This window comes from Simochromis diagramma, unplaced genomic scaffold (assembly GCF_900408965.1).
Source record: "Simochromis diagramma unplaced genomic scaffold, fSimDia1.1 OVJJ01000649.1, whole genome shotgun sequence".
In the NCBI taxonomy this organism is placed as follows: domain Eukaryota; kingdom Metazoa; phylum Chordata; class Actinopteri; order Cichliformes; family Cichlidae; genus Simochromis; species Simochromis diagramma.
The window spans coordinates 108,850-127,850 of NW_024387444.1; the positions used below are offsets into that span (position 1 = coordinate 108,850).

Sequence of the window (19,001 nt, forward strand, 5' to 3'; positions counted from 1 at the left end):
ACCCATGGCTGACTGATGGAAATATCTGATTTGGAGGCATACATACAGGCAGTCAGAGATACGGGGAAACATGGCCTCTGGAATGCAGTAATGACAATCTCTCTCACTCTTTTTTTTTTTTACCCATTCATTCCTTTAACATCTCTCCACCCAGCTTCTTCCAGCTGACATGGGAGGAGAGCTGAAAGACGGATTTTGTCTCCCACGTCTCATCACCTCTTCCTCATCCTATTCACTCTATGCTTTCTATTTTTCTCCACCATTCCTCTACTTTCTTGCTCTTTCCTCCCCTCCCCTCATTGTTTCTGCATCTTCAACAGGAGCACCATATCATACATCATACGTCTGCCCCCCCCCCACCGTCTCCTTTCTCATTATGTCCGTTTTTCACATGCTGCTTACAGTAAACACTCGGCAGGAACCTATCTGTCAAGCAAAATGCTTTCTAGCAGCAGGATGAAAGGCGTGCGGCGCTGATTTGAAATCAGGGGCTATCTGTTATCTGATTGGCTATGCTGTCTGTGTGGATTTTAGTTACCGGGGAGAACAGGGAGATAATGGCACCGTGTCAGCAACTTCTGGCATTCCGGAGGCCGGAAGAAAATGGAAAACGACAGCTAGTCAAACTTTTGAATGTTTATAGAGAGTTTTGGGGGATTTGGTGAAGTGAAATTGGAATTTCAGTTTCTATTTCTTTGTTTTTTACCAAGACACTGGAAAATGAATGCTTACAGTTTCAGTGAGCATCACATTGTGAGATGTCAGGAAAATTAGAATTTATACTGTACAGATCTGTGGAGATTATGTGATCCATACAAACTTTTTGGTGTGACTTTGTGGCTGAATCTTTGTTGTTCCTGTACAGTTAAACCACAGTGACGGCCATCATTTGTTCATAATCACAGCTAATGTTCACACACAGCTCATCAGAGAGCTGTGTGTGAACTTTAGATCTTCACATCTTTCTAACTGCAGTTGGCCCGGTTTGTGCCTGAGCATCCACGGCTACGAGTGCGCCAACGCGCTCTTGCAGATCACTATTTTTGTCTTGCAGCTTAATAAAATAATTTGCCTTTCGAATAGTGAATTAAAGCTGTAATTATTTGTTGCTGGCAACCTATTTGCTTTCATGAAGAGCTGTTTAACTAACCCCTAATTTTAGCCTGTCCTTAATCCCTTTATCCTTTGATTTTGTTTGCTGCCAAAACATTTTTTAAAGGATGTCATTTGGATTCAATCTCTACTGCTAAGTATATTTGGAGGAGCTGGCTTTAAAAATGAAAAGTGGCTTCAAACACTTGGCCCTGAGTGACAGTCAGAAAAGGCCCTTGCGGATGCAGTCCTGCTGATTAGAGTTATTCATGGCGGGTGTGCCTGTTCAAGTGCTGCAATCTTGCCTGATTGTGTCACAGTGACACCTGTGCCTTCCCCGCTCCCCCTCGCCACACGCTGCTGACTTGCTTTTTGAAGTCTGTGCTGAGGTTCCACATATCAGGGGCATTAGTTGAATTTGGGGATACTGAGGGCAGTAAATGATACTCCAGCTGCGTCCTTTAAATTTCCCCTCTTTTTCCACAGTGCTTGGAAAGGGAGTGCTTCATCAGAAGCAGATCTATACATTTGTGAAAGGCAAACATCGAGCGGCAGCTTAAGAATTCCCAGCACAGTTTTCTACACATATCTGATAAGCCTAATGTTACTACAGCGGCAGGTTTCCTTTGATCTAAAGCTTCGATTTCCCTGCCTCTTACCTGTTGCCTGCCAGCTGTTGATGTTCTGCCTGCCAAGTCTGCTGTGTTTGTTAGCCTGATCCTGCCGCCTGTCACCGAATCAAAGTGTTACTCACTATGAACTGCCACTATTTCTGAGCTAATGTGACAGGCTATTCGACCTGTGTATACATGAAGCCATGTTTGCCTCTAACACACATTTTTTTCCATTGATTGATCGCGTATATGGAAATTTTAAATGGTCTTTTTTTTGCCATTTTTTATTTACTAAGTATTTTTTGTCGCCCCTGAGAGTTAAATTAAATTTTATAAGTTGTATGCAATCTTGATTTTCTCAAAATTCAATGGGAATACAGGGGGAGCTCTTGTATTGTGGCTAAAATGATGCTATCCATAACTAGCAGACACATTTTGCCCTAATATGACGTTTTGGCATGTACGCGTGAGCCAGATGTGTCCCAAAAACCACGAGCCAGACTTGACCTGGGTCATGGAAAGTGTGCCTAAATGTGACAAAACACCTGACAGCTGGTCTATAACAGGTGAACCTGTGGTCAAGCCCCAGAAGCTGGATTACTTTGAGTCAACACAGTCAATCAAGGTCAAATGTGGCCAGTAGAAAAACTTCAGACGTGGGGACACATTTGGCCCAAACATTCAATGCTATGTGAGAAGAGAACGCTGAGTAAACACTTTTTGAACAAAAGTATCCGCTTGTTTTGTGACTGGGGGAAATAAGTGTTTTAGCAGTTCCGGCAAGATGCTGATAGGAGCTGAAACGCACAAACGCACACTCAAAGGTGGGGGAGATGGCCAAGGTTGAGGCTCATTAAATCCCACTCATGCAGCAGCTCCAATGAGGACAAACACCCTGCAAAACCGACAAACTCACACGAGAAATTTTCTGACCTCAATGAACGCACACAAACACACCTCTAACATCTCATGGCTTATGCATGCGTGTGTGTAAATTAACACTACATACATCAGCAGTGTGATTTCACACGTTCATACACAACCATAAACTCGCATACAGTGCATGCAGCACCAAAGCATTCATCTGTTGATCTGCATTCCTAAGTTTCATGTAACTTATTATGGGATGGGAAGGTGGGAAGAACATCAAACAACTGTTCTGAACACACACACACACACACACACACACACACGTTGGATTCTTTTACTCAGAAAAACTCTTCAATCTCACCTGCTACCCATCATCTCACTTCTTCTTTATCCCATCTTTGTTTCATCTATGCCTTTCATCTTTACTCCTATAACCTCAAATGTGTCAGTTTTTAACGCCAGGGGAAAGCGATATGTACATTAGACACAACATGAGGTGAGCCTGCGTCTGTAATCTGTACGTGTGTGCCAGTGTGTGTGGGATAGCTAGAACAAGAAGATGGAGAACAGAGAGAGTGGAAAAGGCATAAGGACAATTTTCTCTTTGGCTTGCAGACAAGAGGCATAAAATTTTCATTAGAAAAATGAGTCGTTAGATAGAGAAAGCATGTGTTGTGGTTGTCCTGAGAGTAGTGTTGGGGATTTCGAGCACAAGACAGACATAAAAACCATCGCTCGGTTCTCAAAGGTTCACAGAAGCGTACTCTCAAACACTTGGAGGCGTTGCACGTTCACATTCAGAAACTTCTGTGACAAAACAAAGAAAAACTGACTTAAAAGCCCACACACCTGCAGGCATGGTGGAAGACACAAGCAGCAGGAGAACACAATAACACAGATAACCTTTAAATGAATGGAATCTATATATAATGTGTAAGAAAGAGGGAGATATCTTAGATGTGGATCTATTCATCAAACGCATACTCTGACAAATAACAAGAAGACTGACATGTCTCTGACATCTGCAGTGCCACGCTGCTGCTGCTGCTGCTGCTGCTGTTTCTTGCCAACAGGAAGCATGGGTCTGCTGCCACTGCAGTTATGCAAATGGAAGATACCAGTTGTGCCTGGTTTAAAGTGCCTGCAACAGTGGTGTGTGTTTGAAAATTTGTTTTTTCTCCAGGATCTCTTTTTTTTTTCTCCCCGACTAACTGTCCATAATCCAAAGATACTGAGCTTGAAAAGTAGCTAACCATGAACACAGTGACTGTAGCTCAGGAGGTAGAACAGGTCATCTACTAATTGGGAAGCTGGTGGTTGAATCCCTGGCTGCTCCAGTCTGAATGCCAAATATCCCTGGGCAAGATGCTAACCTCAAGTTGCTCTCCGATGAATCCATTGGAGTGTGGCTGGGTGTGAATGTTACACAGAAAGCACTTAAGCATAGAAAAAATAGCTTGTATGAATGGGTGAATGAGGCATGTTGTATAAAGCACTTTGAGCGATTGGGTAGAATGTGCAATATGTAAGAACCAGCCCACAGTTAACTTTGCAATCTTCTAAGGAAAAATTAAACTCTGATACTCTTCCACATATTCAAATCATGTGCAGTTGTGGTTAGAAGTTTCCGTACACTCATCAGGGTTTAATCGGCTATTTATAAAAAAAAATGCAGAGTCCAGGATCATCGGTTTAAACAACTGTATGTGCGCCAAGGTCTGGAAGAAGATCCAAACTGTCACTGTCAGATGAGAGGAAACTGGTTAGGATGTTTAGAAACAGAAACATTGAGCTACTTAGCCACAATGGCATTTTCAGAGGTGGAAGGTTAGCCATTCAAACCTAAGAACCAGTTGGTACCAACTGTACCAACGGTCAAGCAGTTTTGCTGTTAGGTGTGCTGGTACATTGTACAAAGTGGATGGAATAATGAAGGATGGGGACTACCTACAAAATCTTCAACTTTTCCTGAACACAACAGCTAGATGGTTGAAACTAGGCGTTTCTGGTGTGTGACAATGATCCCAAACACAACTCAAAATTGGTTTTGGACAAAGTTTTTGGAATGGCCTTACCGAGGCCCCATTCTCAACCTTTCTTGAAAATTTGTGGACTACGCATAAAAGCTAGGAAGATGTCAGAAAACCAACGAATTTAAATGCAACCTACCAATTCAAATATTTGCCAAATATCCAGACAGAATTATAACTTGCTAAGGTAACCAGATATTAGTCAGGCTGTATATATATATATATATATATATATATATATATATATATATATATATATATATTAGGGGTGCAACGATATTCGTATCGATATTGAACCGTTCGATACAGTGCTTTTGGTTCGGTACGCATATGTATCGAACAATACAACATTTGTAATTTATTTTATCAACTTTCCTTCTGACGATGCTGTCTGTGTTGAGCGCTCAGTGAATCTGCGTTCGACTACTCCGCCTAGGCTGCACTGTCGAGCGCAGATCCACTGAGCGCTCAACACAGACAGCATAGTCAGAAGGAAGAGCGCAGGGCAAGCTAGCAAGACAGAAGTTAAGCTCTCCTTGCAACATTCAGATCTGGCGTTTGGAATTATTTTGGTTTTCATGTGACGTATGACCCTGAAGGTAAGCGAGTCATGGACTAAAGTAAAACAGTATGTTGGATGTGCCATGCAATGCTCAATTACATGGGTGGGAACTAGTGTGTTAGCGCAGTTAGCTCGTTAACGTGTTGGCCGTCTAGCCCCATGCACGGGGCGATCGGCGGTAGCTCGTTAACGGAGATTTGCCGTGTTGTGGCGTTAAGGTCATTTCAACGAGATCAACCTGAAAGCACTAGTGGGAACACAACGAATATGACTGCACATTTACGCCGACATCATCCTAGTGCAAAGACAAAAACAACAAGCATGCTACTAACTTTACCCGAGTCATTTAGACAGCTGTTAGCACATGATTCTCCTTATGCTGCTGAGAATATAGCCCAGAAGAAGCGGATAGTATAGCTTTTATTTTGGAAAGAGACATTTCTCTGTAATAAACTCTCTTTTCCAAAGATGAGTGATTCCTCAATCAGATACAGGGCTTGCAATATCGCTAGCCCGACGTCCTGGAGCTAGCGATTTTTTCAGTCGGGCTACCAAAATCTATCTCTTCCCTGCCCGTCGGGCTATTGTAGGAAGGAAAAATATATGTCAATGCTTTTGCATTCTTTCAGAAATGTAGCTGGGTAATTATGTCATTGGCATTGGTGAGCCACTGTCAATATGTGACATATTGTAATCGCGTTTGAATTTGCGCTTGTTTTTTTGCTTTCACTTTGCAATCGTGCATGAACTGTGTATAGAGAGCGACAGCACTGATCTGTGAGTGATGATAATTTGTGCACCAATTCCTCTGACATTGTCTTATTAATCGTTAGCTTACTATGCAAACATGACAAGTGAAATCTCCCGCAGCAAGCTTAAACATGTGAGAGGTTGATCGCGCAGAGAATCGCTGAGCTTATGTGAGTGCGTGTGTAAAAACAGCAGGATTTATATTTTAGTTCTGCTGAGCCAAATAAGACAGGTCAGGGTGAAGGAGTGACAGCCAAAGAAAAGCTTACCACAAAACGGAGAAGTTATGACAAATCAGACTATAAGGCAAAAAGAAAGTGCAGCTTTATGGTTTCATGGACAAAATAATTTCTGTGGCTGCAATATGACGAGCTAAATAACCAGGGCTGCACATAAGTGGTCCGCAGGTGCGCATTCGCTGTCAAAATAAAAAACACGCACAAGGGTTAGGGTTGAATTTAAAAACTGTACTTTTGAGTTAAAATATATATTTATAATTTTAATAAATGACAAATTAAAAAGGCATGAACATTTTTTTTGTATCGAAAAAATATCGAACCGTGACACCAAAGTATCGAACCGAACCGAACCGTGAATTTTGTGTATCGTTGCACCCCTAATATATATATATATATAATATATATAAAATAAAAGCTATACTATCCGCTTCTTCTGGGCTATATTCTCAGCAGCATAAGGAGAGTCATGTGCTAACAGCTGTCTAAATGACTCGGGTAAAGTTAGTAGCATGCTTGTTGTTTTTGTCTTTGCACTAGGATGATGTCGGCGTAAATGTGCAGTCATATTCGTTGTGTTCCCACTAGTGCTTTCAGGTTGATCTCGTTGAAATGACCTTAACGCCACAACACGGCAAATCTCCGTTAACGAGCTACCGCCGATCGCCCCGTGCATGGGGCTAGACGGCCAACACGTTAACGAGCTAACTGCGCTAACACACTAGTTCCCACCCATGTAATTGAGCATTGCATGGCACATCCAACATACTGTTTTACTTTAGTCCATGACTCGCTTACCTTCAGGGTCATACGTCACATGAAAACCAAAATAATTCCAAACGCCAGATCTGAATGTTGCAAGGAGAGCTTAACTTCTGTCTTGCTAGCTTGCCCTGCGCTCTTCCTTCTGACTATGCTGTCTGTGTTGAGCGCTCAGTGGATCTGCGCTCGACAGTGCAGCCTAGGCGGAGTAGTCGAACGCAGATTCACTGAGCGCTCAACACAGACAGCATCGTCAGAAGGAAAGTTGATAAAATAAATTACAAATGTTGTATTGTTCGATACATATGCGTACCGAACCGAAAGCACTGTATAGAACGGTTCAATATCGATACGAATATCGTTGCACCCCTAATATATATATATACTTTTGATCCCGTGGGGATGTATGCTGTACAGTTATTCCACCTTGTAAAAAGAATGGTTCAAAGATATCATTAAAAGCCAAGAATTACCATCAAATTTATGCCCATGATGAGTGCATGTAAACTTTTGACCACAACCGTATCCTTCCATATACTCTTCTACTGCATAGCTGTGGTTTGCCCATAATCCCTCATCATCATTCATGCTGTCAGAAAGAGCAGTAGGAGTCAATGTAATTCAGTTAGCAAGCTCACATGGAACAAACTTGTGGATGCAGAGTATACAGACAGCTGATAATTGAAGTCTAAACACTGGTCGCATCACTCAATGTAAGCATACATTAAGTGCAGCACGGTGAAGGCTGTGAAGTGACGGCAATGAACTTCTATTTGAGGAAAACATATAATCACAGCCTTCAGGTGGCTGATTGGGTGGGACTGAGATCCATGACATGCTCGAAAGGTTCAGAGCAAGCTTTAAATATACGGTACTTGCTTGTAAGCATTGCCCATACACAGGTAAATGCAACCGCTTTTATACAAATCAAAGGAAAAGGTTTGTATAAAAGGCATTTATATAAAACATGCAAATGCCAGTAATGCCACACACTTTCATGCCCCTTTTACACATCTGGCCAATTACAGGTTAATGTGGTGGCATCAGTAATTGCAAACTGAGTGGTAAAGCAGTGCATGCGCTGCACAGACAGCTTCACTAGAGCACTGTACTGCAAATTATGCAATGCAATCAAAGGCCAATTCATGTTTCAGAGAGTAGAGTGTGTCACGTGATAATAGCAGCTGAACTTCAGTGGATGGAAAGCTTTGCTCTATTTCAGTGTCTACTGTGCACACCAAAAACACAATCCTCCCAAGAACTTCACAGTGCATCCACACATCTTATAAGTAAATATTCTGAACAACAAAACATTATTCCTTGATTAGAACACACATGAGCATAAAGTCATGCATACACAAAACCTTGGCCTTTCACAGGGAGTGGTTACTTCTAACAACACTCCAACAGGAAGTTCCTGCCTCCTGCATCCAGCCAATTAAAACACAGTATTTGGCAATGAAATTTCCATTAAGGAAGTCCCACGTTCCCTTCAGCAGTCTTGACTCCACTCACGACAGACTCTGTTTTTTCCTGCCTGTCAATGCCAGGAATCCATTAAGAATCAGTGGTGGGGATACTTAAGGGAGGGAACAATGTAAGGATGGACAAAGCCATTGTTGGTCCTTGAGAAATGTCCTGCTGGTTTGAACCTTGAATCTTTACCTGAAAATCCATCTGTATGTTTTTTCACTTTTTATCACAAGGTAAGTACATCATCAACGTCTGAGGGGGTGAATCTAAAATGCAAGTGCCTAAGTTTGATAATCGCTTTAAGCATTTACTTATAATATGATCACATTATAAGGTATTTTGTTTAGAAAGCTCTTATTGCTGCCAGCTGTGTTGTAATGACTTGAAAACTTCTGTTTCCTTTCTGATAACATTAGAAACCTTATCCCTGGGCTTGTTCGCAGTCCGTACTAGCAAATACAGCACAATTAAAAATATGGGTAAGTATTTGATGAGGTGGGTGGAGGACAGCGGTGCTGTGAAACGCTTTGAATGTGTCGTCTTGCTGAAAAATGAAAACCAGGGCCAGTGTCCCCCACTCACCCCGAAAACCAAAGAACAAGAACAAGCCTTGCTGTATTGTTCCTCTGATCTCCACAGTCCCACTCAGCAAAGAACTGCAGCCCACCTCAGTGACCCCTGTCCAGCTAAACTCACCCACTCAGGCATCCACCATGGAAACTCCACAAAAACACACGCACCATTGTGAAGCTCAGTAACAATGCTCGCATAACCCATTGTTTTTCCAGGACTGGACTAATTCCTGTTGCCATATATCTATGAAAAGATTATATTACAAAAAAAAGATCATCTTAGGAATAATGTTATTTAAATTTTAACAACAGCTTGAAACCCTTTCAGATCTCAGTTTGAAACTGACATCACCATGGCACAGATATAAAAGAAGAAACAGAGAAAGGAATCAAACAAGGAAAGTTAAAAGCAGGCTCTTTAACACAGCTACTGTCACAACATGCATAGGAAGGGGTGGTCAGGTATGACTGTCAGCACAAAAGAAAGCAAAGCATAAACGTTAGATGTCTGATGAATCACCAGCTTTCTGCAAAGCACTGAATCTGTTGCAGATTGCCTTGATCACCAAAAAGAGGCTCTTGAATGTGTGGAGGGAGTTGCACTGGAAATACAAATACCAGACTTTAATCGCTAACAATCTGCATCTGCACAATATCCCAGCAAAGCATAAAACAGCTAATGGTGGATTTATCCAGGGATGTGATACTCTGTGATGGAGTGATGGTGACCAATGAGTCGCGCCTGTAAACAGACATTGATACGAATAACACTGATCTGAATGGCTTCAATTAGTTTACCAAAAGACCCACACTGATAGAGCAAATTGTTTCAGTCTGTAGTTAGACTGCTCACAGATCTACACCAGCAAACATGCCTTTAAGCACAAAACGTGCTTTCAGGGCAAAGAAAGAAATCTGCCTACCTTGGCGCTGACTTCGTGGCTGGCTTGTGTCCAAAAATGGTCTGGATCCACCTCAGCCAATTCGTGAACGTCTGCAGCCAAAATGCTGACTTCTACAAAAGTCTCCATTTTCTACAAGTTGATAAAGTTGCACATTTTTCATTTTATTTGTACTTTCAAATCCTTTTTTTTCTCTTTTCTCTTTTTTTTTATGGGCACGTCTGAATTTTTAATGCATTTGTTCTTAATCTGTTCACAGCAGCACTCCAGATGAACTCTGCTACTAAAGGCAGCTGAAGTGCTAACTCATCTAAACTTTTGCAAAGAGTTATTGTTTTGTAAAATAGTGCAGTCTGTGCACAGCTGTGGTTTGCAGATCAGAAATGCTGAGGGCACAGAGTATACACACACCTCTGGCCCTCTGTGAACTTTACCTTCTGCTGACTCTGATAGCAGGGAATACACCTCCAGCGTCAGGATATCAACACGCTGCGAGAGAGCGCTCAGAAAGCGTGGCACAGCTGAGGAATAGTATGTCAACAGAGAATGAGATTAGTAGTGCTGTCCCTGGGCATTCATTCAGCTGGTGCATGTGTGTGTGCGTTCTAACTCTTAGTGCTTGTGTACTGTATCAGTGTGTATTCTCAGCAAGGGGTTTTTGGCTTCTTTGACTGCTTAGGAGTCCCTCTCCCTCCCACAGCAGTGCTAAGAAGCCCTAAAGCTCCTTACCCACAACTCTGCCACTTGTTTGATGAAAGCACATCTTTTTTAAACACTTTGAATACTGTGGAGATAAAAAAAAATCAACTTTGTGCCCCCCTGCATTGGCTTAACCTCAAACACGCATAAAAGGAAGTGTTTTTGACAGCTCACACAAACTCAACTGATTCTTTTCGTTTTTGTTCCTGGCTCTGTTTTGTCTTTGCATTGCATTGTTTGCTACAGTATGAAATTAGACACCCTTATCCTTTTAAGCAATCAACTTGATGCACACATTTGTACACAAACACGCACACGCTGTGTGGGCCAACAAAGACATTTATGGGTTTGGTGAAGTCTTCGGAAAAGTCAATGGAACACGAGGCGGGTCTGGGCCCGCGCTGGAGAGTCGGCCCAGTGGCAGGATGGCTGCTGTGTTGCCTGGGATTACTCCTTATCCCCTACCCAACCCTGTTGCTGGTCACTGGTCATTTTTTTGTTTCCTGTTCTCATGCTGTCCTCCTATAGCCCAGCATGAGTAGAGGTCTCTTTTTTTCCTCTTGTACTTTCCCATTGTAGTGTACATTTCAGTGTTTTTTCTGTAATGCAACCGTTCTCTGACTTGTATCCTCATGTGATGTCTGTGTTGTGTGTGTATGGTCGGGGGGCGGGTTCATTCCACTGCAGGGCAACCTGCCACTGCATGTGGCAAATAAAATTTGAACTTGAACTTGGATGTGAAATTCTGGAGAACATAAACCACATGGGAGCACCGGGCACTCAGCCAGGGCACAGACTGGTGTCTACTGGCACCCGCTAACTTCACGCACACTCCCACCATGCACATTACTGCCCATTCAGCTCCACAGGCGCTGCTCTACACACACCAGACCCACACACACATCACTGCGATGACGCTGTGAGGGATTTGTGTCGTGTGCCGTGTGAAGTATTTTGAGCTGCTTCTTTGTTTGGAAGCTATCTTCAGAATAATAAACTGAAGTAATTATCATCACGACCATCACGTACACAGACCCAGACAACACGACAGGGTTGCTGAGGAAAGAAAAGCATAGCATGATTTTGTTCACGGTTCCATGTGTTTGCTCTGCATAAGAGCAGCAATGCTAAATGCTCACTGAAGTGGCTACACATTCTGGGTGGGCTCAGGGTCTCTGTGTGTGTGTGTGTGTGTGTGTGTGTGCGTGTGTGTGTGTGTCTGCTTTAGTGCTTCAATAGACTTTCCATCAGATTAGGCTGCTGAGGCCTTCCTTTACAGTTCTACCTACGGCTTGGTCTCTAATGCGTCTGGTTTCCACTGTAAGACCAAACTTGGCCAGTTTACCCTTCAAGCTGTTTTTAGTTCACCCCAGAAAATGTAAATGTACGACCCCAATTCCAAAAAGTCTGAGATGCTGTGCAACGTGTAAATAAAAACAGAGTGTACAGATTTTGAGATCTCCTGGAACCATATTTTATCCACAGTAGAACACAGAAAACATATCAAATGTTTAAACGGATACATTTTGCTTTTATATGAAAAATATTATCTTGTTTGGTATTTGATGGCAGTGACACGTCTCAAAAAAGTTGAAAAGGTGGTGAGAAAAGGCCGGCAAAGGAAGTAGACCTAAGCTAGAGGAACATTTTGCAGCTAATTGAGTTAATACCCTTCATATTCATGAAGCAGATGTGAGGAAGCAGTTAAGAGTCTGAATGCTCGAAAAGCTCCCGGCCCAGACGGTGTGTCTCCTGCCACCCTCAGACACTGTGCAAACGAGCTGGCCCCTAGTGTTTTCTGGCATTTTCAACTCCTCACGGCAGGCATGTCATGTGCCTGCCTGCTTCAAGTCCTCTACCATAATCCCTGTCCCCAAGAAACCAAGGATCACTGGACTAAATGACTACAGACCTGTGGCTCTGACATCTGTGGTCATGAAGTCATTTGAGCACCTGGTTCTCTCCTACCTCAAGACCCTCACGGACCCCCTTCTGGACCCCCTGCAGTTTGCATACAGAGCCAACAGGTCTGTAGACGATGCTATCAACATGGCTCTACACTTCATCCTGCAGCATCTGGACTCCCCAGGAACCTACGCCAAGATCCTGTTTGTGGACTTCAGCTCTGCCTTCAACACCATCCTTCCAGACCATCTCCAAGGCAAGCTTTCCCAGATGAATGTGCCTGATCCCATCTGCCGGTGGATCACTGACTTCCTGTCGGACAGGAAGCAGCATGTGAGGCTGGGAAAGAATGTCTCGGACTCCCGGACCATCAGCACCGGCTCCCCTCAGGGCTGTGTTCTTTCTCCTCTGCTCTTCTCCCTGTACACTAACTGCTGCACCTCCACCCACCAGTCTGTCAAGCTAATCAAGTTTGCAGATGACACCACCGTTATTGGACTCATCTCGGACGGGGATGAGTCTGCCTACAGGAGGGAGGTTGAATGTCTGGTGTCCCGGTGCAGCCACAACAACCTGGTGCTGAATGCCCAGAAGACAGTGGAGATTATTGTGGACTTCAGGAAGCACACAGCTCCACTCCCCCCCATCATCCTGACTGACACCCCCATCACCTCTGTGGACTCATTCCGCTTCCTGGGTACCACCATCACCCAGGACCTGAAGTGGGAGCCCACCATCACCTCCGTCATCAAGAAAGCCCAGCAGAGGATGTACTTCCTGACGCAGCTGAAGAAATTCAACCTGCCAACACGGACGATGATGCAATTCTACACCGCAATCATCGAGTCCATCCTCACCTCCTCCATCACCGTGTGGTACGCTGGAGCCACTATCAGGGACAAACAGAGACTGCAGCGTGTTGTGCACACTACTGAGAAGGTGATTGGCTGCAGACTCCCATCTCTGCAGGACCTGTACACCTCCAGGACACTGGGGCGTGCAGCTCAGATCACAGCTGACCCTTCTCACCCTGGACACAATCTGTATTTTTATGTTTATTTAAGCGTTATCTGACAGTATGTTTTGCACTAAGTACCGCAGCAATTTCCTAATGTTGTAAACCTGCTCAACATTTGGCAATAAAACCCTTTCTGATTCTGATTCTAAACTGGCAACAGGTCAGTAATATGATTGGATATAAAATGAGGCAGCGTGTATCAGAAGCAAAGATGAACAGAGACTCATCAATCTTCACATTACGAAACAATTTCAGAATCATGTTTATCAATGTAAGCATGATTCTCATCATCTACGGTACATAATATGAATATCTGCATAAAGGCCAAGGCTGAAAATCAATACTGGATGCCTGTGATCTTCGGGCCTTCGGGTGACACAGCATTAAACACGGGCATAATTCTGTGATCATGCAAACACAGTTTATGGTGCCATTCACACATGCAGGCTAAACCTCTGTCATGCAAAGAAGTAGAAGCCACAAGTGGCCGGAAAGGTCACAGTCTCCTCTGGACCAAAGGTCATTTAACATGGACTGTGAAAAAGTAGAAAACTGCTCTGTGGCCAGATGAATCAAAATGTGAAATTCTTTTTGGAAAACATGGGCACCAAGTCCTCCATAACACTCAGTTCAAAGGTCTTCATCTCTGATGGTATGGGGGTTCATCAGTGCCTATGAAACTGATACCTTGCACACCTGAAAATGCACCATCAGTGCTGAAGGTTACATGAAAATGTGAGGTTTAAGATCAACACATGCTCCCATCCTGATGCTGTCAGTTTCAGGGAAGGTTTTGTATATTTATATTAAACAGCAGCACAGACATTTACAAACTGCTGTTAAAAAATAGATGCTACAGAGGCAAAAATGGCTCAGAGTTTATGAGTTTTGCAGATTATTGCATTTTGTTTATATTTACATTTTACACAGCTTCACAACAGCCTCATAGGGAAACTCTGGCGATCATCAAAGCCAGCAGGATTCTTCCTCAGGGTACCATAGATGTCTGTCTGAGTTTTCATGGGAATCCAACAAATAGCTGTTGAAGAATTTCAGCAGACACTCCCAATCAAAGAACCACGCTGCTATGATCCGGCTGCGGGTTATAGATATCAACAAAAACATGTTCTGTGTGCTGTTAGTATTTGTTTTGTTTATGTTAAATATGCATGCTTTTATTTTACGTCTTAGATATTCAACATTTGGATTTTTTTTTAATGTTATTTAGCAGTCTCTCGGCTAGCTTGAAAACACTACAAACCCCTCTGTGTGGAGAAAGTTCTGTTAGACTTGAGATGACAAAACTGCTTCCAGCTGTACTAGAAAGCCTTAAAAATGAATGACGACTGAGCTTAAAAAGGCAGTTCTGCTTGCTTTCATTTCCTGAAAAGTTGGCATTTCACAGATACACGGTTCCATCAGACAGTGTCAATTTGCAAATCGCACATCAAGGCATCGTTACACCGAATGACTCTTACAGCCACCAGCCTCTGAGCTGGTATGACTCACCTCTCTGAACCTCCAAGGAAATCACACTGACACACACAAACACAAACACAGAACACGCACACATACACACGCAAGGACTAAATGCAGGTCAGCTGTATCTCTGAGGACAATGTGTGTTATGTGCTAACAACCGCGTGCCCTTTCACCTGAGCGACGGAGTAGAAATCCAAAAGTCAGTAAATGCAGCATATAGCACACACATACACACACAAAGTGGTACCCTGCAAACATGCCCCGCGAAATAGGAACTTTTTGCCTTTTTAATGTTGTGTAGCTGCGGTTAGCCATCCAACCATGGCCAATGGTCTGTGGCAGGCAAGCAGAGCAGTGACCAAGACTGTGAATACAAGCAGACCATAAGAGAGCAGAGAGAGGGAGGGAGAGGGCAGGGAAGGGAAGGGAAAAGCAAAGAGAGGCACACTGAATGCAGAGGCAACCAAGCAGAAGTTGCATATATGATCACTCCGAACAACAACCATCCTTCGCTTTTACTCCTTCTGACCGGCCACTGACTAGTTACAGCACTTCACCACAGCGTGCTTATATTGTAACCCCACACATATGTGCACATGTCAGGCTCCAGCTGAAAGAGGTTAGCTGGAGCAGCAGTGAGTTTTACTGATGCTTGTCCTTGCTAACAAAACACTTCAGAGGAAGAATCAGCAGGTAGGAGGAGTAATGATAAACAAAGAGATATCATTTGTTAGCACAGATGTATGTGCATGCCCGGACTGCTTCATCTGATTACAACACAGACACTAAGAGATCCATAAGCTCAGAGAGAAGCCCAGAATAAATATAATCAGTTGATCAAACACAACATGCTAAAAAAAACGTGTTCTCAAGTTGCCAAGCACCGAACCTGGAAGACCAGGATGCACCAGGGGACAAATGCACGTGAAAAACAGTCAAACGTAGAGAAATCTATCTTTCCCTTACCTCAGCAGCTGCTTGTGAAATCCTTTGTGATGGAAAAAATGTAGTAGCGGGGAACAACAAATGTCAGTTTAAGAAGAACTGCTATCGAGCCCCACTTTTATGTCTTTGCAGGGTGGTGTATATTTTATATCTCTATCAGCCAAATGCAAAGTCTCGGGTCCGTTAGGAAGGTGCTCCGTCTGCCTCTGTGGGTTTGTGTAAATATATATATATATCCTTAGATGGCGATGAATAATGGTGAGTGAAAGCAGAGTACTACGCTAGGAGGCAGACAGACTGGCTGAAACAGGAGAGCAGTGAGAGTAGAGAGCAGACTGAGTAGGATGGAAGTTATTGCCTCCCAACATCAGAGCGGCTGGGCTGGATACACCCACCTCCTCGGCATACATCAAACGGGATTCGCTCAGATGCTCACAAGTATACACGGAGAGAGAGAGAGAGAGAGAGAGAGGGATCCTATGTGCAGCCTGAGATCTGATCAGATCTGATATATGCAAATATCCATCCATGCAGGGTTATGCACACATGCATACTTATAAAGGGTAGCTTTAACTTACTTTCACTGACACGCTTACACATTAAACTACTTTCTGTGTGAGAAATAAAGTGTTGATGTTAACAGTTATAGTCATAGTGTAGCAGATATACATATCCATCCATTCTCTTCTGCTTATCCTTATAAAACCCTCTCAGACAGGATGCAAAACACGTGAAAAGTGAGAAGCGTAGCTGTTCACTTATGCTTGTGTTTTTGCTTTTTTCAGATCGCGCTCCAGTTTTTCTTTGTTCCAGCTGCTCTAAGCTGAAAGAAAAGTCTCTGTTTTTCATCGCATTTCTGAGTACATGTGTGCACACAAGTGTAGCAGACTTGGACATGCTTCTCATTCTTGGAGTTCACCACTGCCTGTCGTTCAGCATGCTTTCATTTTCCTACCAGTGCTCAGTTCTTGAGAGAGAACCAGGCTGGAGGCTGGAGGAGGGGGGCTGTTTTGTCTCATGGGCTTTAAGCCCGCCACACCACCCACCTCTACCGCTCCAGCCACTAGAGCTTTGGGCCTCGTGGGACAAGGCCAACCTTGATAAAGGCCACTTGCATAATTCAAGCACCTCATTGCTCAAGTTCTTGTAAACTTGGTCCATAAACAGTACCTGAATGTGTCACATCCAGGTAAAAGAGAAGCTTTTTTTCCCTTATCATTGTTCCTCGAGTCATTTTTTTATGCCTTCTAAAAATGGAAAGTCTCTCCGGTGAGAGAGAGTATTGCCACCAACGTTTCACTGCACAGATCTCTCCAGTTATCGCATTCAGCGTCTGAAATACCGGAAAATAAAGCCCTGCGTACATTTGACCCTTCAGCATACAGCAGCTTGACACGTGGGTGACCTGGCAATGCCCTCTTTATAAAATTCTGTTATAAGGAGGTGATGAGAGAAGCGAAACACACTAATCGTCCTGAATGTGAGTCTCCTGGTTAGGATTTAAATGGTGAGTGAGAGAGAAAGCATATCCAACACCTCCCCTCCCCGGCCCTCCTTCTGTAATCTAAAGAGATCACTAGCTGCTTGTTTGATCTGTAATGAAGTCACACCACAAGAGTGATTTAGGATAAACTGAACCCACTTTAAGTGAAGTGTGGGACTCTGGTAGGCTACAGTAAGTTAATTAAGAGGTTTGCTATTAAAGCTACCTCAGAGCTGGAGACTGAAGAGTATTCTGAGCCATCAGACTGAAGGATGGCGATGGCATCATCATCTACAGTCCCACAGGAAGTCTTAGCACCCCTAAAGTACTCCCATCCACTACTGCATCAGCATCCTCACAGCAACATCCCTCCACCATCAGCCTGAAAGCCACTGAGGTTTTCTGGAAGCTGAGGCACAGCAGCTCAGTGTCCATCGGTACGTTGCTGCTGACCGAGCAACCACTCTTCAGCAGCAGCAGCAGCTGTAACAACAGCAGCAGCAGCGGATCGTCCAGCCTTCATAGCGTCGTACTGACAAATGCCTGCACTGACTACGTGCATGGATGAAACGAAACACCATGTCTGTGCGGTTTTAAGGTGATGCGATCCTCTCTACATCGTAAAAAAAAAACAACCCAAAAAAACACGCCAGCCAAAGCACTCCATAATACTGTAAAAGCAAAACAATGCAACTGATACAAATAAGCTGTAAAGAAGATTAAACTAGACGCACTCGCGGCCCGGCTATTCGGGCAGATTTAGGTTTATCAATTAACGCTGCAAGCAGGGGAAACGTAAACAGTGTCTTACCGTCACAGTCGCGGAGGGATAGCCTCGGAGACTGTCAAACGATGAGATGCTCCGGTGAAGGAGGGAATGATACTGCTGGACAGATCGACCTCCGTTCGGCTGGATAATGTCACCCCCTGTTGGTGCAAAGCGGGAAGTGCCTGTACAATAAGCGTTGTGGTTTCTCTCCCTGTTTATGTATTATGCATACATGTAAATGGATTCCTTAAATGTAATTATGAACAGCTGGTGTGGGACAAGCTTCGTTATTAAACAAAAGTCCACAAATATACTTTGCTTCCACAAAAAAAATAGTTTCATTTTAACAGCTGCAAACTATGAACTTCCGTTTACTTTTTTCAAAATAAAAGAAGAACTGGCTAATGAAAGTCGGTGGTTGCCATGTTCTTGCTTAGGATTTTAGTAGGACACTTGCTTGGTTTGTTATCTACGACTTTAAATGGTACGTGCAAAAATCTCATCCCCACTCAAGCTAAACTAACTCACTTAATCCCCAGAAAATCAACCCCGGTTATCTGGTGGCAGTGATTTCCTAACTTGGAGGACTACAGATTTCCCCTGTTGTGCCAAAAAGTGATCAACCGTCAAAAAAGGTCAGATCTAGTTCAATTCTATATGTTTTTTATGCGTAATAGCTTTGCTTATATTGTTAATAGACTGTAGTCGCTGTATAACATTAAAAAAATGCCTGTCTGCAAGTATCTTTGACTCGATTATTGTAATTACATTATAATCAATCCATTCCTTTTTAGCCACTTAGAATATCTTTATAGAACTGGGATGTTAAACTTGCTG

The 19,001-nt window shown here is 43.3% G+C and overlaps 1 protein-coding gene across 2 annotated transcripts in view; it reads right to left on the bottom strand.

Moving 5' to 3' along the window:
• Nucleotides 1–18,286, bottom strand: part of kank4 (KN motif and ankyrin repeat domains 4) — a 78,380-nt gene extending 60,094 nt beyond the window's left edge. The window contains exon 1 of one of the 2 annotated variants that reach the window (XM_040013603.1): nucleotides 18,207–18,286. The gene's annotated coding sequence lies outside the window, so the exon portion shown is untranslated. The other variant, XM_040013601.1, reaches the window with a different exon arrangement.
• Nucleotides 18,287–19,001: the final 715 nt, after the last annotated feature.